This window comes from Lineus longissimus, chromosome 18 (genome assembly GCF_910592395.1).
Source record: "Lineus longissimus chromosome 18, tnLinLong1.2, whole genome shotgun sequence".
NCBI lineage: Eukaryota > Metazoa > Nemertea > Pilidiophora > Heteronemertea > Lineidae > Lineus > Lineus longissimus.
Window position 1 is genome coordinate 2,015,858 of NC_088325.1, and position 21,935 is coordinate 2,037,792.

Genomic DNA, 21,935 nt, shown 5'->3' on the forward strand with positions numbered 1-21,935 from the left:
GTAATCGTAAGCGATGCGGAAACTAGCTATTGTACAGAAGAAGTATCAACCACAGCAACCAATTGCATCACCGATGACACTATCCCAAGGAGTGGCTCTTCTTATCTGTGGAGCAACTTCAAGCTTCCTTAACACCATTTGCAACTAAGATGATAATCTGGTTAAGATGACCGGTAAATCATCAGAAAGACTTTGCACTCAATCGACACATCGCAAATGCCCCCTTTAGATCATCACAATTCCCATTGGTGGACGCGGTCGTATTTCATATTGAGCAAATCTTGCGTGGCGTGGCACCCTTGGAGGAGAAAACATGCAAGTGTCGCGTTGATCAAGAGTCCATGTGACGGCAACATGGTGATGTTGGTCGGGGCATGATTCATCACATCTTGAAGACTGGGGATGACAACTTGTCTGACATCAAGTGTCTTCTAACAAATCACATCATGGATGTGCCAGAGATGAGATGGCCGTGAGAGATTGCAAGGACATTTGGGACGCATCGAAAGCATGTGCTGCAAGTGTCCACAGTCATAGGGCTATGGGAGGGTGACACAATGGCTGCAAATCAGCCTTGTGATCGAGATTTCCCAGGTGGTGCCACTTTGTAACTCTCTACCGGCCTGAAATGTCCCTGGTGCACTAGATTGTGACTGCCCTTGGTTCTCCAGAAAGGTTTCTGTATAGGCTGGGTAATTGTGCAATTGTTAAGTGCTTTGAGACAATAGATGGTACATTGAAAAGTGCTTTGTATGAAAACTTACATCATTATTAGCTCTATCAAGGGAGGAGGGTGGCTATAGAAGATTCCCAGGCCGATTACCATGTTTCGTTGGGACAGTGATTTTGGGAGGCTAATTTCGATGTAAGGTCTCCCCTGTTTGACATCATGGAATTAGTCCCCACCTGGGATTCCCATGTGTGTTTGAAGCTATGTCATTCCTTCATTGAGTCCTGGGAATCATCTGTACTGGTGCTGCATAAACAAGATGGTGTGACCAGCCTTTAGAATGATGATTCCAAGCCCAGTATTTCTCTGGACAATCTAGTTGAAAAACCAGTTTGAGCTATAACTGAAATGCACATCTCAGGTGCCAAGAGCTCTCAGGGTTGGAGACAGTCACAGGTCTCAGGTGACAGCTCCAAGTAAAAACGTGTTCTGGCCGATGGTCGCCACCTGCTGCAGCATTCCCAAAGCCAGAGACGCAGCGAGTTTGTCACAGCATTCCTGACATGCTCAAGTTATTGGAAATTTTTCTTAACTTTATTTAAGAACTGTAGCTTAGTGTCTCCTCAGTGTATGATTCACCACCAGATGGTGTCACGCTGCTAATATTTCATTTCATAACTGACGGAAAAAGTGGCCCAGTCTTCAAATGACAATATGCAGATGACTTGTGTCACCCTGCTAATATTTCATTTCATAACTGACAGAAAAAGTGGACAAGTCATCAAATGACAATATGCAAATGACTGTAGACAGCAACTTGAGGATTGTCAACGACAGGGCATGATTCATCCCTTCAATAAGAGGGGGATGTCGATTTGGTTAACCTAATGCTAATTTCACATAATCTTCATATGTCATGTGCCTTCATGTGTCAACCACTAAATGACAATATGATGTACATCAACATGATGAACTCCCTTCCCTGGCTGAAGGACCATCTTTTGCTGTTGCATCGATATATTCCATGTTCTTGAAATGTCACACAGTTTTTGACGTTATGAGACTCTGTCATGGCGCAAAATTCCTGTCGGAAGTTCAACATTCCCGCTATCCTCTTGTGTTATCGTGAGAGCCCAAGCCCTGAATTTTTTTAAATGGCTGTATGCTCAGACTGATATACGCATGAGCAACACGAATCAGCGCCAATGGGGGTGATCAGGACTCATGGCACTTTTTGCGTTTTCAATTTTGGCCCCCTGGTGGCTTAGTTGAGAATCAGGTCATATTTCATGATGACAAAAAGCTCTGGGGGTGTTGTGATGACAGTCTCCAAGTGTCTTGTTTGGTGACATTGGACACACCATGATGACTAATGACACTTTTTGCGTTTTCAATTTTGGCCCCCTGGTGGCTAAGTTGAGAATCAGATCATATTTCATGATGATAAAAAGCACTAGGGATGCTGTGATGACAGTCTGCAAGGGTCTCGTTTGGTGACATTGGACACATCGTGTTGATGGATGATCCTTCAACACGTTATGATTCATGGTACTTTTTACGTTTTCAATTTTGGCCCCCTGGTGGCTAAGTTGAGAATCAGATCATATATCTTGATGATAAAAAGCACTAGAAATGCTGTGTTGACAGTCTCCAAGTGTCTTGTTTAGTGACATTGGACACATCGTGATGATGGATGATCCTTCTACTCGTTATGATTCATGGTATATCGATATTTTCTTTCTCGGGATGACAGCAAGTGGATCGCTTCTGATGGTGATAGTATCACTTTACTTGGTCTTTGAAAATCACTTGTTTGTTAGCCACCAGGGGGCCAAGCTTGAAAACACAAATGTGTCATAAGTCCTGACCTGATATGATCACCCCCAGTGGTGCTGATTTGTGTTGCTCATGCATACATAAGCCCTGTGGGCAAACTTGTGCAAATTTTGAAATATTGCATTAAGAGCATGTGAGCTATGACTATGAGATCATTATTGGCTCTTTGGACAATATTTGGGTGATTTATACTGTAGGAGGAAACCGGAGACCCCGGAGGAAAATTTAAAATATTGTCCTCCCTAATGCTTTGCTCTCAAATAAATAAATTAATTTTGTCAAAAGTTACTTATTTCATTTGTCTCTTGATGTTAGGCATATGATGCATAATTCAGTAGCTTGCATCAGCTGTAAACTAATTAAACGATGCTCCATCTGAAAGGCAGAAGAAAGAACCAGCGTGTCTACTGAATTAATGACAATGGGAAGTCGTTTTTCTGTAGCATTGCAGTGCTCTTCATGAAAGTTTTTCTAAAAGGGTTGGCAAAGACAGATTTTTCATTGAAAATAAGAAGGTAAAGGGATATGCTTTTCGTAATTACTGGTGGTCCAGGAAAATAGAAATGCAATTTTACACAATGTCGTAGTGCAGATATTGTCCCTACGAATTTGGTGAAACTTGGTACATTTAATATTTGAATATCTGTCTTGCATATAAGCAGGCAAATTATATCCCCATTCAAACCCTGTTTGTGAGGTTTTAATGGCTTTTATACAGCATGCACCTGGTATCCAGGGGATATTAAGACCTATGCTTATAATGTATATTTCCGTTACCTTTGTTCTGCTGTGGGGCTCCTGTGAGTCCTGATTTTAGCTTGAACTTTGCACACCATCGAGAAGAACACTTTTTTCCAAAAAAACCAACGCAAGGTGTCAATATGGAAAATACTCGACATTGAAGGGGTTAATATTGGTGCCCCTCCCAGTTTTGTGATGGTGTGGAGAACGCTACATTATATACGAGTCATTTGCGTCAACTTTTACGAGAAACTCGAGATCTAGTGATCTATTCCCTACAAAAAGATTTTGACAAATGAGCAAGACGCCTTTTCTTTCTAGGCGGATAATACATTTAGCTGCTAGCTGCTACAGGCTAATTGAGTAGGAAGAGATAGCATTGGCTTGCAGATAGGCTAATTTGGTATTTTGGGTTGTATTCCAGCGCTATAGTCAAGTTATGTAGCATACGAGTTGATTGCAGTTAACATGAGTTAGAAAGTTACAAAGATGGTTGATGGACAGTTACAAGTATTACGTTAGACTAAGCTACGCCTGTTTGCATTTGTTTTACATTAAAACCTCTCTATTAAGGACACCCTCAGAACTGGTAAGTGCTGTCCTTGATAGAGAGGTGTCCTGATTAGAGAGGTCAAATTGAAAGAAAAAAACCAATTTGGGACAAAAAAACTAGTGTCCTTGATTGAGGCTCCCAGGCCCTATTGCGTGGTAGCCAGCAGCTATGAGGCTCCAAAGTTGTCAGCCCAAAAAAGGAAACAAACTCAACTACTTTTTAACTTTACCAAGTTCTGCCTTCAATAGGTTGAATAGCTTGTCGAATATCTCCATCACAAAGTGGCCAAAAACACGAGAACCTTATGTTGTTGAACATAAATCCGAGCTAATCTCATGTCCTTTGTTAACGTCGTTATTGCCCCGACCATACTTTGATCAGATTCTGATTGGCTTTTCATGTTCTTCAATTGTGGGCTATTGATTGGCGATACATGTATATGGTGATATGGCAAGACGAAATTCTGGTTTCGAATATTCTGGTTTCGAATAGTATGTCATGATTCGAGTTGTAAGGTAAGGTGGTACAATCATAGCCACAGTACAATTATACATGTAGCCTCTACAGTGTTGAAAAGAGCATGATTCTTAAAGGCAAGCCAGATATCCCAGCCAACCAAACCCAATAAGACGTTCCCTATCAATATTCTCGATCAATAAGCAACGATTCCACAAGATTGGATGCGGGACATGAATCGCGTTTTTCCAATAAATCTGCCATTCTCAGATGACAAAGTCATTTCTGGTTTTTCTAAAAGGAATGCGGTTCTAATGGAGGCAATAGAATTTGGCCTGAGTCAGAAAAATTGAAGAATTTTTATCAGATTTTCGCAGCGTTGATGCAGTGTTGCATATAATTGCACGACCACAGGCACGTTTTTAGAAAGAAGTATCATTTTTGCCACTTTTTGGGGGTACATCCGAATCTTAAACTTCCTTGAGGGTACATAAAACATACCCTAGGGTCTCTGCCAGAGACCCTGACTGAATGACGATGTGCTTCTATGCGCAAGGATATTTTTAGACACAGGCACGTGTTCATCCATGATTTACGCGTTGATCTAGCTGCCATGAATAAAAATAACACGGGCTTACAGTTATCAGTTATTCTGAGAATCGAAAAGAATGTCACAGCTGTGAAATGGAAATCAGAAAGGAATACTCGCCTAGGGACACCACCCTGACCACAAAGCTCTGGGGATCCGTGGTGGAAGTCTCTAGGAGAGCTGACTGCGTATCAGAAGTGGACTGCCTGTCTTACGCATCTCAAAAGTTCCAAAGCTCTCAGGCTCTGTGGTGGAAGTCTCTAGGACAGCTAACTGCGTATCAGAAATGGACTGCCTGTCTAATGCGTCTCAAAAGTTCCAAAGCTCTCGGGCTCTGTGGTGGAAGTCTCTAGGACAGCTGACTGCGTATCAGAAGTCGACTGCCTGTCTTACGCATCTCAAAAGTTCCAAACCTCTCGGGCTCTGTGGTGGAAGTCACTAGGACAGCTGACTGCATATCAGAAGTCGACTGCCTGTCTTACGCATCTCAGAAGTTCCAAAGCTCTCAGGCTCTGTGGTGGAAGTCTCTAGGAGAGCTGACTGCGTATCAGAAATGGACTGACTGTGTAACGCATCTCAAAAGTTCCAAACCTCTCAGGTTCTGTGGTGGAAGTCTCTAGGACAGCTGACTGCGTATCAGAAATGGACTGCCTGTCTAACGCATCTCAGAAGTTCCAAAGCTCTCGGGCTCTGTGATGGAAGTCTCTAGGACAGCTGACTGCGTATCAGAAATGGACTGCCTGTCTAACGCATCTCAGAAGTTCCAAAGCTCTCAGGTTCTGTGTAGGAAGTCTCTAGGACAGCTGACTGCATATCAGAAATGGACTGACTCTTACGCATCTCAAAAGTTCCAAACCTCTCAGGCTCTGTGGTGGAAGTCTCTAGGACAGCTGACTGTGTATCAGAAATGGACTGCCTGTCTAATGCATCTCAAAAGTTCCAAAGCTCAGGGGCTCTGTGGTGGAAGTCTCTAGGACAGCTGACTGCATATCAGAAATGGACTGCCTGTCTTACGCATCTCAAAAGTTCCAAAGCTCAGGGGCTCTGTGGTGGAAGTCTCTAGGACAGCTGACTGCGTATCAGAAATGGACTGTCTGTCTTACGCATCTAAAAAGTTCCAGACTTCTCAGGCTCTGTGGTGGAAGTCTCTAGGACAGCTGACTGCGTATCAGAAATGGACTGCCTGTGTAACGCATCTCAAAAGTTCCAAAGCTCTCGGGCTCTGTGGTGGAAGTCTCTAGGACAGCTGACTGCGTATCAGAAGTCGACTGCCTGTCTTACGCATCTCAAAAGTTCCAAACCTCTCAGGCTCTGTGGTGGAAGTCTCTAGGACAGCTGACTGCGTATCAGAAGTCGACTGCCTGTCTTACGCATCTCAAAAGTTCCAAAGCTCAGGGGCTCTGTGGTGGAAGTCTCTAGGACAGCTGACTGCATATCAGAAATGGACTGCCTGTCTTACGCATCTCAAAAGTTCCAAAGCTCAGGGGCTCTGTGGTGGAAGTCTCTAGGACAGCTGACTGCGTATCAGAAATGGACTGTCTGTCTTACGCATCTAAAAAGTTCCAGACCTCTCAGGCTCTGTGGTGGAAGTCTCTAGGACAGCTGACTGCGTATCAGAAATGGACTGTCTGTCTTACGCATCTAAAAAGTTACAGACCTCTCAGGCTCTGTGGTGGAAGTCTCTAGGACAGCTGACTGCGTATCAGAAATGGACTGCCTGTGTAACACATCTCAAAAGTTCCAAAGCTCTCAGGCTCTGTGGTGGAAGTCTCTAGGACAGCTGACTGCGTATCAGAAATGGACTGCCTGTGTAACACATCTCAAAAGTTCCAAAGCTCTCGGGCTCTGTGGTGGAAGTCTCTAGGACAGCTGACTGCGTATCAGAAGTCGACTGCCTGTCTTACGCATCTCAAAAGTGCCAAACCTCTCAGGCTCTGTGGTGGAAGTCTCTAGGACAGCTGACTGCGTATCAGAAGTCGACTGCCTGTCTTACGCATCTCAAAAGTTCCAAAGCTCTCAGGCTCTGTGGTGGAAGTCTCTAGGACAGCTGACTGCGTATCAGAAATGGACTGACTGTCTTACGCATCTCAAAAGTTCCAAAGCTCTCAGGCTCTGTGGTGGAAGTCTCTAGGACAGCTGACTGCATATCAGAAATGGACTGACTGTCTAACGCATCTCAAAAGTTCCAAAGCTCTCAGGCTCTGTGGTGGAAGTCTCTAGGACAGCTGACTGCGTATCAGAAGTCGACTGCCTGTCTTACGCATCTCAAAAGTGCCAAACCTCTCAGGCTCTGTGGTGGAAGTCTCTAGGACAGCTGACTGCGTATCAGAAGTCGACTGCCTGTCTTACGCATCTCAAAAGTTCCAAAGCTCTCAGGCTCTGTGGTGGAAGTCTCTAGGACAGCTGACTGCGTATCAGAAATGGACTGACTGTCTTACGCATCTCAAAAGTTCCAAAGCTCTCAGGCTCTGTGGTGGAAGTCTCTAGGACAGCTGACTGCATATCAGAAATGGACTGACTGTCTAACGCATCTCAAAAGTTCCAAAGCTCTCAGGCTCTGTGGTGGAAGTCTCTAGGACAGCTGACTGCGTATCAGAAATGGACTGCCTGTCTTACGCATCTCAAAAGTTCCAAAGCTCTCAGGCTCTGTGGTGGAAGTCTCTAGGACAGCTGACTGCGTGTCAGAAATGGACTGACTGTCTTACGCATCTTAAAAGTTCCAAAGCTCTCAGGCTCTGTGGTGGAAGTCTCTAGGACAGCTGACTGCATATCAGAAATGGACTGACTGTCTAACGCATCTCAAAAGTTCCAAAGCTCTCGGGCTCTGTGGTGGAAGTCTCTAGGACAGCTGACTGCGTATCAGAAATGGACTGACTGTCTTACGCATCTCAAAAGTTCCAAAGCTCAGGGGCTCTGTGGTGGAAGTCTCTAGGACAGCTGACTGCATATCAGAAGTGGACTGACTGTCTAACGCATCTCAAAAGTTCCAACGTAGCAGAAGAAGAAGCACTACGAACTTGCCTTTACTTCTTGCAAGATCATTTCAAAGCAAAAAGCTCAGGGGCTCTGTGGTGGAACTCTCTAGGACAGCTGACAGAAGGAGTGGCCTGTCTATGGCGAAAGCAGAAGAAGAAGAAGAAAACACTTGGATCTTGCCTTCACTTCATGCAAGATTGTTTCAAGGTAAAAAGCTCGATGTCAGAGAACTCTAATTGTTTGCCGCCAACTCTTGATAGATTGGCAAAATCAATTTCACCATACTGAGTCGGCTGTTATTTTGTGATATGTACATTGTGTTCGATGCAGTGCGGGATGACGTATCATGATCATGGGACCATACTTTAAAGAATGACTCAAACTTTCTGACAGATTGATTATCGTGGAGCTGAGCGCTTGAAGTGAATTGTGGCCGTGGCTTGCCGTGAAAATAAGGCTTCGCGAAACGAAAATCTGTTTGGGTAATGTCCTGGCCATAGAGATATTGGGTCAGAAAAGTTGACATGGAACGACAATAACAAAGAATTCACAGCGAAAATAACAAATTTACCAATTGTGACCCGCCATGCCAAATGAGTCGCATGTCGCTCCGAGCTTGACAGGTTGAGATGGACTGGTTGTTCATTTCACTATTCTCTGCCTTTTATGAAATCTGAGTATATCAATTTCTTCTATTATGTCCTGGTGTCATTTTAGGCTCATCTTCTGTGCGACATGCGACTCATTATGTGGTGGTGGGTCACAATTTCTCTTAAAAATATAAATTTTATTTTTTCCCTCCTGAGGTGGTAGTTGCGAACATTGTTCCCTGGGAAAAGATACTTTATGGTTTCTTGTGCGAAAATATTTCGCTAAAATATTCCCGCAAAAATTTCAATAGGATTCTTGGCAATCTGTCCTATCATGAAGGGTTAACATTTAGACCGTGAAATGAACAAGTTCATGAAGTTAAATGACCCATCACTGATCATGTTTCCCGATATCATTGTTGTAATTGACAAAAAGTCCCTGTGGATTTCACGAATTCCCAACTGATTCTGTAATTCCTGTCAATTTAACTCAAACAAAGACAATTAAGAGATTTTACAAAATTAATCGCTGCCCTTGGCGTGAAGGAGAGTTGACTAAGCGCTCTAGTCTCAATAGATTTTAATGAAATATTGTCAAACTCAATATGATATTGGGAGCTTATTTTACTTATGTTTCATAGCTGGGAAAAAGATGTCTCTACTCAACTTCACGAAAAAAATACACTGCATGCAAAACGAGTCTAAAATGGGTAGGAAATTTGTCCAGGCACGTTTCCATCCAGAGGATGTCCTTAATAGAGAGGTTCTACTGTACTTTCTCTTTCCCATCTTTGGAAAGAAAGGAAGTCTCAATCGAAGTGGGTGAGCAGATTCATCTCTGCTACAGCTGGGTTAGTTTGGTGGTTATTTTATAGGTGGCTCTGTGGGTTATTCTCGCCTCAGTCTTGGCTGTTGTTCTTTTTTGCTGTGGTGAAGTCCTTGATATCTTTCGAAACTCACACGAGTTGCTGCTGGCCATTTCTTCCCTCCGTATTTACAAACCTGAAATGATGTGAAATCTTTGGGAGTCAGGTGATTGTCTTGTTAAAGGCCTATGTGTTCGTTCAAAATTTTAAAATTGAATTTGAGAAATTTTTAGTTCTGTAAATGTAAGGTAAGGTGATGAAATTATAGCCCTGGTGCAGTTCAAGCCTCTGTGTGCATTGATATGTACTGCCAGCGGTTTTCTACACTGTTGAGGGTATAATTGTACCACCTTATCATACAACTTGGATATACCTCTATACCCCCAGGGGCTATAATTGTGCTGGGGCTACAATTGTATCACCTTACCTTACACATAAGCTAGAATTGTATCACTTTACCTTACACATAAACTACAATTGTATCACTTTACCTTACACATAAACTAGAATTGTATCACTTTACCTTACACATAAACTACAATTGTATCACTTTACCTTACACATAAACTACAATTGTGTCACTTTACCTTACACATAAACTACAATTGTGTCACTATACCTTACACATAAACTATAATTGTATCACTTTACCTTACACATGAACTACAATTGTATCACTTTACCTTACACATCAACTACAATTGTGTCACTTTACCTTACACATAAACTACAATTGTATCACTTTACCTTACACATAAACTACAATTATATCACTTTACCTTACACATAAACTTCATAACTTTCATCAGGTTGACATGGCTGGTGGTACAGTGGTAATGTTGATTAACCAGTGGCACAAGTAATATGGTGTAGGCCTTTAAAGGGTAACTCGTGTCAAATTTCACCATATAATGTTTTAGCTGTTTTTGACAAATGACTACGTCACTTTCTCATAAATCGGTAAGGTTTTCGAATCGATATGCACATTTTCAAGAAAATTGATGGTTTAATCCCGCCTCGATGCCGTTGAAATTGCGCTACGCCGACGACGTTTTCGGTGATGACGTCACAACATGAACATTTTCGCGGTCGCGGTGGTTTACATTCAGCGATTTTATAATAAATCTAATCAAAAATGGAAAATTTGAGCTTTACATTTGTGATCAACAATTAAAAAGTTGTAAATCACATCATAGTATCATTTTAAAAATCGAGGGTGCAGCAGCAACCCGTGTGCACAAAATCGGGCAAAGACTCCTTCAGAGACTGATATTGATAGCTAATTACAGTGGAATCTCCCTTAGCGGATACCTCTCTATTAAGGACAACCTCTCAATTAAGGACACTAGGTTTGGTCCCAAATTGGTTGTTTCCATTCAATTTGACCTCTCTGATCAGGACACCTCTGTATTAAGGACAGCACTTGTCAGTCCCGTGGGTGTCCTTAATAGAGAGGTTCTACTGTATCAACTTGCCAGAAATAACATCAAGAATGGCGTGAATGTTGAAAGAAAGTCATCTGAAATAATGTTGTGTTTGCCTCCCGAAACAGTGGCTGGTGCGTGAGAGAGGAGGAACTGCTAATAATATTTACAAAGGCTTCTGGGACAGATGACGAATTCTTCTCTATGGGATCGTTAAGTTTTTCTGCACTAATTAACAAGTTATTCTGTACTAATTAAGCAAATTATCACTTCCGATGATGGCAATATGATATGGGCGTTTCACTTCTGATATTACTGGTTTTGTCGTTCGCATTTGGGTTTTGGTATTTGTTTATGCTCTACAGGTCTGGTTGGAAGTGTATTGGAACCCCCATTAGCGGACACCTCTATAATCAGGACACCTCTCTATTAAGGACACTGCTTGCAAGTCCTGACGGTATCCTTAATAGAGAGGGTCTACTGTAACTTCCCTTGATGTATGAACATTCTCTCCAACTATAGCTGCCTTCAATGGCATTTTGAGTCTAGGGGTCCAGCCCCCCCCTCCCCTACTTGTGTACCCCCCTACTTGTGCAGAGTATAGTCAATTCTTTGGGGGGGGGTCAGAACCACTTCTGGACTTAATGTCAGACAATATAATATCACTAAGTCGTGGGTCTTATTGCCAGGACGTTAATTCCAATAAGAAATTGGCGATATTATGCAAAACGTTCCGTTTCGATGACGATGCCATGGCAATATGTTGTCAGACGTTAGAACTTTTAAAATGGTATTCCGAAAGCGTAGAAAAATCAGAAAAAACTTTCAAGTTCTTTGGATGAACCCTACCCTGCCCCTAGAGGAATTTGCGCCGAATCTGGATAGAATTCACACCGTCTATTCTGGTACTGCTCGGAATACCGCATATCTGGATTAATTGTCTTAATTACCGCTCTCCAGGAGGCGAATAGGTATGTAACCGCATAATGGCGGGCGCATGGGTACTGTTATTGGGTTGTGATCGTTTTTAAATCGTTAGGCTGTTTTAACCCCTTCTGTTCTCTCTGTGATAGCACTGTGTCAATTTCAAATGAGTTTGATTATAGCACTAGGATTTATTTTGAGTGACGGCAGTTCTGGGTCAGTACATGTAACTGATTGAATAATATGTTGTCTACTTGGATTTTATCAAAATAGCATTCTGCGACACTACTATTTATAGCTCACAAGGTCATTTAAATAAGATATTGATGACGTTTTAGTCACGTGACAGTCGGACATCGACACTTATTTCTGCACATTTGAGTTTATTTCAAAGTCAATTATCTTTGACCCTGCATTGTTTTTAGCATGAATGATACCTAGAGTCAGAGAGAGAAATATTCAGAACAATTATGTAGTATTTCCAACACTCGGACATGTGCCAGATTGAATCTTAACTGCCCTAGTTAGAAAGCCTGAATCCATTACGAAACCGCATGTTTGTCCGACATTGCCTGTAATTCAGCGATGGGGAAATAGAGGGCAGCAGCTGCAGTGATGTCATCTTTGCGGAATGCTATTGACACGTGGTTAGAAAGGGTTAACCAGAAAAATGTCACATGAATAGAAACGACCGTAAGGAAACTGGCAAAATCTGCCGCTGTAACTTGTAATTAGTCCAGTGTACCGCACAATGGACTGCTTCCAGGTGAGATGAAATTTATGGTGGAAAGTCACAGAGTAATATCGAGTCGTCATAGTTACTAAATGGGAAACGTCATTAATGTGCCGCGCGACTGATTTCGGCGGCCAAGTAAGCGGATTTGCCTGAGAACAAAAGATTTAATCGTCCAATGGTAAATCACGATGACATTTGTTTAATTGTCATAGTCTCGGCGCGTTTGGGCGATGGATTCGTGATTGCTTAAAGTGATTTCTGATTGGTTAACGTGATTTTAATAAGTGGATGTCGGGCCAGGTAACGAGAATTGTGATGCATTGCCACGTTATGTAACTTTGCGACAATGGCCGTCAGATTTTCAATAAAAGTGGCCAAAATGGCCCAACAATGGTCATATTGTTACTGCCATGTCTTAGGATGCAGATTGAGTTCGTTGCCCACTTTTGGCAGTTAGATGATGTTTTGGAGGGAACTCAACAGTTTATTGTATTGTACTGTGATCAGGATTAGGGAGTCAGGGGTGGAAATTTGTTCCAAAACTTAAGAGTTGACCATCGGCACCATCATTTTGGCTTGAGAAATTGATACCTCACTGTTGCTATTGGTTGTCTCATTAAAACCGCGACCTGAAATCAATATCATATACAGCGATTGTCAGTTTTACCCGCACACATGAGATATTTTTGTTGCACATCGTGGTAACTATAGTCACAAGTCATAGCAACCCGCAGACATGAGATATTTTTGTTGCACATCGTGGTAACTATAGTCACAAGTCATAGCAACAAAAATCTCTTGTTAGCACAGTACCGAATTGTAGCTGTGAAACAGGAGATTTTCTTGATGATTATTGCATGTGACAAACTGCTAGCTGGAGAGTCCAATAAATAAGGGTTAAATTGCGCTACCCTCGATGTTAAAAGACCAAAGGCTAAATTTTTCAACGCACAATCCACTCTTCCTAATGTACATGCCACTTAAACTGAACAGCCATTAAAGTTAGCGAAAAAATCTTGAAAATCGATCGGTGGTTTTATACTCAAGGGCATGAAAGTCGATCAATTATTTCAGGGGATCAAGGGAGATGTTTTGTCTTGAAAAAACAGAGGTGGCTTAGTTTCAGACAATCTATAATGGAGTCTTCGTAAACAAGGGAATATGTTATAGGTCGCGATTTATAGTCTGATAGCTAGATCAGCCAATTGGGCCATCTGCTCATGGAAAATCTTTTTCGATCGCATTTTTTCCGATTAAAGTCAGAATTTCCATGATATCTGATATGAATCAAGATGGTTGGCTTATTGGTTGATTATTATGAATACTTTGTCTTTCTTAGACAATGGATTTCTGCAACGTTTTGGAATTCCACAGTTTCCCGGACTGATAGCACTTGTCTTGTCCTTCTCCTGAATAGATTCAGTTTACTACAGTATTCAAAGAGGGAGATACTAGTATTCCCTTACTCTCAAAGGCGCCGGCCCGAATGAAAACAATTCTAGAAAAATTACGAGGTGCAGTCGTTGTTAGGAATGCTGCCAGTTTATTTATTTGAGCCGATTCCATAACATTCCTATTTTGTTTAGTTCTTTACCTGCTTGGTAGGGGGAAGCACTAGTCCTGCTATTCTGAAAGGTATGAGCGTTGTAGCTGCACATAAATTAAAAATATAGAAAATTTGTAAAAAAATGTTAGGTATCACTGCAGTTGTTTTTAAGATACGTTCCAAGTTTATTTTACAGTGTGGCAAAGGTTGGTGTTGAGTTTCTTAAGCGAGATTCTTTGAACGAAAAAATACCTCCTAGCTGCATCTGTTAGTTGTTCTCATTTGTAGAATCATTTTCAGGCTAATGACCTTGACAGGCTTTATCCATTAGCTGAAAGATCTCAGCTACACCTACACTGTGCTTTACTGGAGACCACGTTTTAGCTCAAGGACAGGGGTTGGCAGCGAAACAAAAAGAATCATGCTAAAATTTCTATTCATGTAGAAATTAAACTCTAAACTGCATTTCTGGTGATAACATTTGTAGAATTTCATTGTCAATATCTTTTTCTTGGCTGATGACCTCGACAGGCTTTGCTCAGTTGTTGAAAGCTTGCCTCTAGTGGTAGTGTCCTTGGCTTCACATTTGACAGCCCCAGTAAGCAACGGGTTAAAGATATCTTACACTAACATTTGTAACTCAAAAACCTTTACCTGTCAATTTTGGGTGCAAGAACTGACAAAGTGATACCAAGTGTTTAAGTGGGGGGGGGGGGTGGTGGTGGTGGTGGTGGGGGGGGGGGGATATTGAGAATTGCCACAACCTATTGACATTACCATTCATTGGAAAGCTCAGGACCTGCACTTTCTGGTAGAATCATTGGTATCACATTTGACAGCCCCAGTAAGCAATGGGTTAAAGATCTCTTACACTAACATTTGTAACTCAAAAACCTTTACCTATCATTTCAGGTGCCAAAACTGACAGAGAGTAAGACAGATGCCTTAAGGTAAGACCAAGTTTATCCAGGGTTCGTGCAGATTTTTCTCGCAAAAGTATTTCTGTTGTTTGTTTTATGCAGGGTTTGCCCTTGGTTTTTACCCAAATATTATTTTTCCGGAAAAAAAGCAGCACAATTGCATAAGTGACATGGCACTCTATGCTATCACAAACCATGAAATGATTAGAGTGTTCGACTGTATCTGACTCTAAAACGAGAGAGTTTCGTTGCAGCAACCTACAATAATTATCGCACAAGACAAAAATCTCTTGTTTGCTGGGTCGTTGCAGGTAACTGCGACTAGAAGCGGCCATTGCTGCAACCAGCATTCATATCTAACCCATGTGATATCCAGTTTAATTTTTTTATCACACTTATATGATATTTGTCCCAGGTCACTGCAAGAGAAATGTCTTGTTTGCGGGGACACGACACCCCCGTCACTAGGTCAGCACACCAGATGTCTCACAAAACATTTCTCTAAATCTGAAAGTTAAAAAACAATGATTGCTCCTGAAATCATCCTTTCATCTGCTTCAGTGAACTTACACGAAAAACAGGAAGGCCAAGATGATTCTGCTGAGTTCTGATTGGTTGAATTAGGTCACATGGTCTTTGTAAAAGAACGATGACATTTCCTTCATTGTCCGATGGGTCGTTAACTTTCGATGATTTTTCAGGTGAAAGGAAGTGAGATTGTGTAGAGATGCTCCTTCAGTGAAAAGATTCTGTTTTTGTATAGAAAGTGTTTTTTTCTTCTTCTAAAAGACGAGAAAAAACCAGCCCGAGCATTCAGTTGTGTCAAACCTTCGCTGTAAAAGAGTGTATTCCAAATTATCAGGTACAGGGTGTACCAAATTAAGGGAACCCAAATTACTGTCAATTGGCTGTTTGAGTGCAGCTATGGCACTTTTCAAATGGGTATCCTGATATCTTTGCAATGTAAAATTGAAAGACTCTGATTATAGTGTGTCAAAATGAGGTGAGGAGGTTGGGTCACTTGACTCTGACACTTAATTGAGCAATTTGCTCCCAACAGTTTTGGGGGTCAGTCCATGCATTGCACTGGGCTGAAGTGTGTGTAAAAATGAGTGTCTTCAGGCTCAGCGTAGGGGAGTCTATACAACACCACAGTGTCCGCCCTCATCGCAGTGTCCGTTGTCGTCGTCGTCGTCTGTCGTCGCAAACAAATAACTTGTCCTTGGTAATTTTTGGCTTTTTTGGCTCATCGTTGGGGAGTCTATACATCACCACAGTGTCCGTCCTCATCGTCGTCCTTCGTCACAAACAAATAACTTGTCCTTGGTAATTTTTGGCTTTTTGACTCATCGTTGGGGAGTCTATACATCACCACAGTGTCCATCCTCGTCGTCGTCCTTCGTCGCAAACAAATAAATTGTCCTTGATAGTTTTTGGCTTTTTTGGCTCATCGTTGGGGAGTCTATACATCACCACAGTGTCCGTCCTCATCGTCATCCTTCGTCACAAACAAATAACTTGTCCTTGGTAATTTTTGGCTTTTTTGGCTCATCGTTGGGGAGTCTATACATCACCACAGTGTCCGTCCTCGTCGACGTCCTTTGTCGCAAACAGATAACTTGTCCTTGATAATTTTCGGCTCTCAGTAGGGGAGTCTATGCAACACCGCAGTGTTCATTGTCACCGCAGTGTCCGTCGTCGTCCTCGTCCGTCGTCATCTGTATCCTGTTTCAAAAACAGTGGCAACGGATGAAAAGCATATTCCGTCCCCACATACATTAGAACCTCCCTATTACGGACACCCTTTGGACTGACAAGTGCTCTCCTTAATGGAGAGGTGTCCAGATTAGAGAGGTCAACTTGAATGCAAATGACCTGTTCTGAACCAAAATCAGTGTCCTTGATAAAGAGGTTGTCCTTTATAGAGAGGTGTCTGCTGAGAGAGTTTCCGCTATATGCTGTATGGGCCATAGTGACAGTATGATCCGCTCGCAGTGAATCAACCCATGAACGAATCACCCCAGAAAAACAAAGCACCATTATCCCAGGAAATAGCCAGCAATTGATCAACAAGTTTTCTACCATGCAGCAACAGATGAAAGAGCGTATTCCGTCCCCACATACATCAACTCCTCGATAATCAAATATGCTACCGCAATCAGAATATTTATTCAGTAGAATATTAACGCCAGCATAATGATTAGCAAAATCACATAATTGACGGCAATCGCAGCGTGATCTTGTGAAATATCGTGCGAAAATAACCATAATTGGCGAGTAAATAATACGATAAGTTACACATTACTGGAAGCAAATACTTTTTTGATTGGTTTGTTTTGCTGGTTGAAGTTACTGTGTACTGTTCTGCATGTAAAGCTTGGCGACATCAAGAATTGATAAAGACTAGTCTTTGTTAATTCTTTGTGACTTGTACAGTGATGTAATTGTAAGTTAGACCATCCTCTTGGTGCTGAAGTTAGACCATCCTCTTGGTGCTGAAGTTAGACCATCGGCTTGGTGCTGAAGTTACACCATCCTCTTGGTGCTGAAGTTAGGCCATCCTCTTGGTGCTGAAGTTAGGCCATCCTCTTGGTGCTGAAGTTAGACCATCCTCCTGGTGCTGAAGTTAGGCCATCCTCTTGGTGCTGAAGTTAGGCCATCCTCTTGGTGCTGAAGTTACACCATCCTCCTGGTGCTGAAGTTAGGCCATGCTCTTGGTGCTGAAGTTAGGCCATCCTCTTGGTGCTGAAGTTACACCATCATCTTGGTGCTGAAGTTAGGCCATCCTCTTGGTGCTGAAGTTAGACCATCCTCCTGGTGCTGAAGTTAGGCCATCCTCTTGGTGCTGAAGTTAGACCATCCTCCTGGTGCTGAAGTTAGGCCATCCTCTTGGTGCTGAAGTTAGACCATCCTCCTGGTGCTGAAGTTAGACCATCCTCTTGGTGCTGAAGTTAGACCATCCTCTTGGTGCTGAAGTTAGACCATCGGCTTGGTGCTGAAGTTACACCATCCTCTTGGTGCTGAAGTTAGACCATCCTCTTGGTGCTGAAGTTAGACCATCCTCTTGGTGCTGAAGTTAGACCATCCTCTTGGTACTGAAGTTAGACCATCCTCTTGGTGCTGAAGTTAGACCATCCTCTTGGTGCTGAAGTTAGGCCATCGGCTTGGTGCTGAAGTTAGACCATCCTCTTGGTGCTGAAGTTAGACCATCCTCTTGGTGCTGAAGTTAGGCCATCCTCTTGGTACTGAAGTTAGACCATCCTCCTGGTGCTGAAGTTAGGCCATCCTCCTGGTACTGAAGTTAGACCATCCTCTTGGTGCTGAAGTTAGACCATCCTCTTGGTACTGAAGTTAGACCATCCTCTTGGTGCTGAAGTTAGACCATCCTCTTGGTGCTGAAGTTAGACCATCCTCTTGGTGCTGAAGTTAGACCATCGGCTTGGTGCTGAAGTTACACCATCCTCTTGGTACTGAAGTTAGACCATCCTCTTGGTGCTGAAGTTAGACCATCCTCTTGGTGCTGAAGTTAAGACCATCGTCTTGGTGCTGAAGTTAGACCATCCTCTTGGTGCTGAAGTTAGACCATCCTCCTGGTGCTGAAGTTAGGCCATCCTCTTGGTACTGAAGTTAGACCATCCTCTTGGTGCTGAAGTTAGGCCATCCTCTTGGTACTGAAGTTAGACCATCCTCTTGGTGCTGAAGTTAGACCATCGGCTTGGTGCTGAAGTTAGACCATCCTCTTGGTGCTGTGGTTACACCATCCTCTTGGTACTGAAGTTAGACCATCGGCTTGGTGCTGAAGTTACACCATCCTCTTGGTGCTGAAGTTAGACCATCCTCTTGGTGCTGAAGTTAGGCCATCCTCTTGGTACTGAAGTTAGACCATCCTCTTGGTGCTGAAGTTAGGCCATCCTCTTGGTGCTGAAGTTAGACCATCATCTTGGCGCTGAAGTTAGACCATCATCTTGGTGCTGAAGTTAAGCCATCATCTTGGTACTGAAGTTAGACCATCCTCTTGGTGCTGAAGTTAGGCCATCCTCTTGGTGCTGAAGTTACACCATCCTCTTGGTGCTGAAGTTAGACCATCATCTTGGTGCTGAAGTTAGACCATCATCTTGGTACTGAAGTTAGACCATCCTCTTGGTGCTGAAGTTAGGCCATCCTCTTGGTGCTGAAGTTAGACCATCCTCTTGGTGCTGAAGTTAGACCATCATCTTCGTGCTGAAGTTAGGCCATCCTCTTGGTACTGAAGTTAGACCATCCTCTTGGTGCTGAAGTTAGACCATCCTCTTGGTGCTGAAGTTAGACCATCCTCTTGGTGCTGAAGTTAGACCATCCTCTTGGTGCTGAAGTTAGACCATCCTCTTGGTGCTGAAGTTAGACCATCCTCTTGGTGCTGAAGTTAGACCATCCTCTTGGTGCTGAAGTTAGACCATCCTCTTGGTGCTGAAGTTGGACCATCCTCTTGGTGCTGAAGTTAGACCATCCCCCTGGAACTGAAGTTTGACCATCATCTTGGTGCTGAAGTTAGACCATCCCCTTGGTGCTGAAGTTAGACCATCTTCTCGGTACTGAAGTTAGACCATCCTCTTGGTGCTGAAGTTAGACCATCGTCTTGGTGCTGAAGTTAGACCATCCCCTTGGTGCTGAAGTTGGACCATTCCCTTCTTTTGAAGATAGACGATATTCTTGGTACTGAAGTTAGACCACTTTCTTGGTACTGAAATAGACCATTCTCTTGGAAAAATTTCCTTAAGGCAAGGACCATGCATCTTCACCAGCGGGTGTTGAAATCTCCGCAGGTACGCACCACACGATACATTTGAATTCTTCCACCGGTGAAATGTACAAGCCTGTCTACAAGTTACAATAGTCGCACCTGACCCTCAACATCAAAAACATGATTAGCTGCCTTGCCGTAATTTTCGTTGGGGAAAGTTTTCTGTTTTCAATTTCTGAAGCTTTCTGTGAGATATCGTTTAGCTCGACCCTGTTGCATGTTGGGTAGCACGATCACGCAGCAGACTCCATCTTGTTTTGACGCAGCATGTTGTTCAGTTTTGTAAACAAGTGATGACAGTACTGTTCAGAAGTTATCTCTTCTGTTTTCTGAGGGGTAACTTTCTTTGAAACAATCTGATGTGTGTAAGTCGTTAAGTTCCACTAATTTTGGGTGGCTCTGTCTCACCGCAGAATCAATCTTCTTGGATAAGGAATGGTGTTTAGTTTTGTAAAATCAAGATTACAGTACTGTTCAGAAGTTATCACTTTAGTTGCTCACCTTGAGTTTTGAGAAGCGCAGTCTCTATGGGCTGTTTGCGTATTGTGGTGCTTCGTAGGCAAACGTTTGATTACTGTACTGGTCAAAATTAATGTTAATCTAGTTTGAATATCTGAAGCAATCTGTAGGCTGTCAATTACTTCCACTCATTGAGTTTAGTAGGCTCTTGGCATTGCGTGCTGTTTGACCAACATTTGGCCAACAGTTGATTACAGTACTGGTCATTTAGTTCAAAGAGTGGTGTTTAGTTTTTTAAGTTCATTACTCGGTTGCAGGAGTGAGGGGGTTGGTGTTTAGGCGGGCAGGCGAGGGACAGGTGAGCAAGTCTCATCTGTACTCAAGCCTTTCAGTTACATGGAGACCTCTACACCCTGTATTTTTTAGCCTATTTTGGGGACATGTTTTTTTGCTTTTTAGCTTAATTTGGGGACGTTTCATCACGCCAATTTGCCTGAACAGCGACGTCATAAATCAAAATTAGTGACTGATACTGATATCACCACATACACCTGAAAAATCATAATTTTAGGGTAAAACTATAAAATTAGGCCATTTGGATGAGATTTGGTTATGTTAGGGGTCAAAAAACGCTTCAGGGGTTATACTATAAAAAAAAAAAAGAAAAAAAAAAAAGACCTAATTTGGGGACATCCTGTAGAAATCATGTAATTGAGAGGCCTGGTACTCGTGACTGCTTGTCTACTGGTAGTGCATCCATCCTCCCAAATACCACCATATCATATTAGTGCCTTTGGATTTAATTATCGAACATCACAGACTGCATCCCATCGGTGCCCAGTTTCAGACGAGCAGACCCAGGTCGTTAATTGGCTTTGGCTAATTAGATGAAGATGGTAAACGCACAACTGCTCGGGGCAGATGTTTGATGTCTTGGGTTGCTAGGCAACCAGGAAAAACCTCTGCTCTGGTGGGGAAGTTCTAATTAGTTGTCTGGAGTCAGTCAAAGCAGTTTTTGCAACGTTTTTAAAGGCAAGTCTGTTGAAGTGTAAAGCACTAAACTTGGCTATCCCAATGCAGTTTCTGGACAGCTAAATAAAGGAAGCTCTGGCTCTTTTTAGATGGGGATGGATCTTCTTCTTCTTCTTCAGCGTTCGCTCTGCACTTGGAGGGCTCATTCTCCTAGGGGTAATCCTCCTCCAAGGCGGGATGAGCGTATCCTGCGTGCCACTACGGTTAGGCGCCAATTGGGTCTATTGGCCTAGTGGTCCGACTTTGTCGAGAGAGATAGAGTCCACGCAAGCTACTCATGTTTCTCACTTGGTGGGGTCTTAGCTTGCCCTGGCATAGACACCAGGTACAAGGAACCTCGGTTTTGAGTCTCATTCGAAGGACTGTGAAGAGCCAGGAATTTTAGTTCCTTGAAAGCCACGCCGGTTCATCCAGACATAGGATCATGGGTTCTCCCGGGATCGAACCCGGGCCCTATTGCGTGGTGGCCAGCAGTGTTAACCACTAGGCTATGAGGCTCATAGGGGATGGATCAAAGAGGCACTAAAATTCTTTGTCTTGAACCTCCCTAAGCAGACACCTCTCTATTTAGGACAACCTGTATGTTACAGTTACAGACAGTACACCTGGTCCCAGATTGATCTATTCCATTGAATTTGACCTCTGTAATCAGGACACCTCTCAATAAAAGACAGGACAGTGGAACCTCCCTCAGCAGACACCTCTCTATTAAGGACAACCTCTATATTAAGGACACTAGTTCAGTCCCCAACTGGTTTGTTTCCATTCAGTTTGACCTCTCTAATCAGGACACCTCTCTATTAAGGACAGCACTTGTCAGTCCAGAGGGTGTCCTTA

At 42.8% G+C, this 21,935-nt stretch overlaps 1 protein-coding gene across 6 annotated transcripts in view; it reads left to right on the plus strand.

Annotated features, from left to right (window-relative positions):
* The window catches only part of LOC135502004 (brother of CDO-like), a 151,939-nt gene that overhangs the window by 11,315 nt on the left and 118,689 nt on the right, over window positions 1-21,935 (plus strand). For all 6 annotated transcript variants that reach the window (XM_064794423.1, XM_064794434.1, XM_064794433.1 and 3 more), the window contains exon 3: window positions 14,820-14,857. The gene's annotated coding sequence lies outside the window, so the exon portion shown is untranslated. The remainder of the gene's footprint in view (window positions 1-14,819; window positions 14,858-21,935) is intronic.